Raw genomic sequence first — 3,900 nt, forward strand, 5'->3', positions numbered from 1 at the left:
AAGGTATCATATGTGGTCAATTTTTTGCAAAAAAAATTCAGAAAAATCTACCACATGTGGTCGGTTTTTTGTAGAAAAAAATCAAAAAACCTACCGCATGTGGTTGCTTTTTTGTAAAAGAAAAATTAACAAAACCTATCACATGTGGTCGGTTTTTTTGATAATTTTGTAAAAAAAATATTGAAAATTTCCAAAATACAAACACTAAAAATTAAATTATTTACAATACATCCCACCAATCATTTACAAACATTAAAAATCAAATCAAATCAAATTCTTTATAATACAACCCACCAATCATTTAATACACAATCAATCAACCACCATAAGAATACAAACATTAAAAATCAAATTATTGATAAAATTTATCGAGGTTCCAAATCCAAACTATAAAACATACAAAAGACTAAAAACTACAACTCATCATCCGCATCTTCAATCTCAGCATCATCCATTCTATTATCAATATTTCGTTGATATATCCAACTATAATCTGGTTCCATCTATACAATCAATCACATTCAAGTAATTAGTTCAAGTCAAAAAAGTTCACATTTCAAATATCTACACCTAAACATTTTCAAGTCACTAATTCACTTCGCAAGTTACCAAACTAAACTAAATTCAAATGAAAAGTTCACGTTTCCAGTACCTACACTTAAACATTTTGAAGTTACTAATTCACTTCTAAAGTGACCACACTTTACTAAAATCAAAACACAAGTTCAAATTTGAAGTACCTAAATTCAAAACAAAAGTCACTAATCCATAATTCAAGTAACTACACTTAACATTTCAAGTCACTAAGTCACTTCACAAGTTACCTAACTAAACTGAATTCAAAATGAAAAGTTCACATTTCAAGTACCTACACCTAAACATTTTCAAGTTGGCAAGTCACTTCACAAGTTACCAAACTAAACAAAATTCAAAATAAAAAGTTCACATTTCAAGTACCTACCCTTAAACATTTTTAAGTCACTAACTCAATTCTCAAGTGACCACACTTAACTATATTCAAAACACAAGTCCACCTTTCAAGTAACTACACTTAAACATTTTTGACTCACTAATGCACTTCTCAAGTGACCACACTTAACTAAATTTAAAATACAAGTTCACATTTCAAGTTCCTACACTTAAATATTTTAAAGTCACTAACTCACTTCTCAAGTGACCACACTTCACTATATTCAAAACACAAGCCCACCTTTCAAGTAACTACACTTCGACTCACTAATGCACTTCTCAAGTGACCATACTTAACTAAGAGCAACATCAGGTTCACTACATTATAAGTACATATCCACCAATGCATTCCCAAAAAACACATCAAAGTTCAACTTATAACTCCGCACATATTCATGCAACTTCTGGCCTAATCTCAAATCCCCTAATTTCGCACAAGAAGATATCACAACCACCATCATCCTTTGGTCAGCCCTTAACCCATCTCCATCATTTCAAAGAACAAATCTATTATGAACAAGTGTTGACAACCCTCAATGTGTAATTACAAAAGATTAAACTAAAACTAATTTTTACAAATTCCTTTTCTTTTCCTCTCATAAATTGATTACTTAAATTATTCCACTCATAAAGAAGAAAAGGTCAAAAGTACAATATAATAATGAAAAGAAACGCAGAGTGAAATTTGACCTTCTAATCAAATCTATTTGACAACACAAAATTACTCTGAGAACTAGTAGTAGCAGGTTTTTAGTTTCTTGTAGTCACTTTTGTACAAACGACATTCAAACCAAAAAATATCCTTTAAAGTAGTAGAAAGTTTTTAGTTTCTCGTATTCACTTTTGTACAAACAGCATTCAAACCAAAAAATATCCTTTAAAGTCCCTACACTTAGCCATTTTCAAGTGACTAAGTCACCAACCAAACGACATTCAAATCAAAAATAACCTTTACAGTACCTACACGTAACCATTTTTAAGAGACTAAGTCACCAAAGAAACCACATTCAAAACAAAGAATACCCTTTAAAGTACCTATACTTAACCATTTTTAAGTGACTAAGTCACCAACCAAATGACATTCAAACCAAAAAATCCCCTTTAAAGTTCCTACGCTTAACCATTTTCATGTAACTAAGTCACCAATCAAACCACATTCAAACCAAAAAATACCCTTTAAAGTCCCTACGCGTAACCATTTTCAAGCGACTAAGTCACCAAACAAACCACTTTCAAAATAAAAAAATAACCTTTAAAGTCCCTACGCTTAACCATTTTAAAGCGACTAAGTCACCAACCAAACAACATTCAAACCAAAAAATACCCTTTAAAAAGTCCCTACACTTAACCATTTTCTCATAAATCTCTAGTTGCCATATTTTAGACTAAGAGGCCGTCATAATTTGAATTCAAAAGAAAGCGGTGGGAGATTGATCAAAGTTACCATGAATAATAAGGTAGAAAATCTATCTAAATCCAATTAAGGAAGAAAAATCAATCGCCATGAGAGAAGAAATTGGCAGAAGTTAAAATTGGTAAGAACTAACAATTTTCAAAGAATTAAAATGCCACAAAATCACAAAAAATGGACAGACAAATTAAAACTATGAAAGATTTTGCCAAGTTTGAAGCAATACTCATAGCAACACACCTTCAATAATTACTCTTACCACCTAAACTTTATATCAACCATCGTAAAGTATAAAAAATCATTATTCCAAACTAATCAATAATGTCAAAGTAATTCAACAATCATTTCTACGAATAGAGCAAGAACATACCTAGAACCAGATTTATGAGAAAATAAACTATTTAATGAGAATCGAAAAAAAAGCTATTAATCGCACCTCCCCAGTTAACTCGATCTCAGCCACAGAAAGTCACTGACGAACAATACGAGATGCTTGTCTTTGTCAAAGATTCTAAAAGTTGGTGGGTTCATGCGGGTGCAACTTTCACCAGCCAGTGATAGTTGTGGTGGCTGGTGGTCGGCGCTAGGATTGCTGATTCGATGGGAGGCAGTGCTGGTGGCTGGCCTCGCTAGCTGCATGGTTGCTGCACCACCGCGACTGGTGGTAGGAGGCTCACTGTTTTCTCCGGCATGTCCAGCGTTGGTTATGGATGGCAGGGAGATGGGAATCTCCGGTTAAAAGGTGGTCGGAAATGGTAGTTTTGATGGGTTTGAAGAAAAAAAAGAGGGAGAAAGGGGGCGGCTGGTTTGGAAAATGTTTTAGGTCTAGGGTTTTTGTTTGGTTTTTTAAAATGAAGGAATGGATACTTTGATCTTAGCTGTCATATCATTTTTTGATCGACGGTTGAGATCTGAAGGTTGACAAGTTAATCAAAATTAAAATACAGATCACAATTTGGTCATAATTGTAATGGATCAAATAAAATTAGGCTAACATTGTACGAAATTGAATAAATTGGGTTTAAAAGATGAATAAATTAGGCAAAGTAATTTAATTAGGCTGATATTTAAATTCTAGTAGTAGTATATTTCCTCAATCATATAATAATATCAATGAATTTTTGCAAATTATGATAAATTTTTGGTTAATTAGCTGTTAAATACAATATTATACATATATATATATATATATACATATTTCTATATATACCTCGTACTACTACTCTTACATTATTACAACTTCAACAACATACGCTTGTCTACATTGATCCAAATAGTATATCTACTTCCTCAATAGTATGATATATATCAACATATCATTCAAACTATTTTGATATATAGATTCAGTTATCTAGCTTTAGATTATTGCACGAGATATACATATATATACATATATTTAATTGTCTATCGGCTTTCACGTACGTACTATAAACATCACATATATGATTTTACCATCCCATATAATAATATACAACGTATTTCATAAATAATCAATTGAATTATAGATTACATTATAATCT

General features: G+C 31.6%; 1 long non-coding RNA gene across 1 annotated transcript; it reads right to left on the reverse strand.

Moving 5' to 3' along the window:
• Window positions 1-261: 261 nt before the first annotated feature.
• On the reverse strand, window positions 262-3,214 carry LOC124892000. Its single transcript, XR_007050017.1, has 2 exons — window positions 2,817-3,214; window positions 262-503 (listed from the first exon to the last, which is right to left on the reverse strand). It is a non-coding gene; the product is annotated as an uncharacterized LOC124892000 (long non-coding RNA).
• Between the last annotated feature and the right edge of the window lie 686 nt (window positions 3,215-3,900).

Source organism: Capsicum annuum, unplaced genomic scaffold (assembly GCF_002878395.1).
Source record: "Capsicum annuum cultivar UCD-10X-F1 unplaced genomic scaffold, UCD10Xv1.1 ctg43024, whole genome shotgun sequence".
NCBI classification, from domain to species: Eukaryota; Viridiplantae; Streptophyta; class Magnoliopsida; order Solanales; family Solanaceae; genus Capsicum; species Capsicum annuum.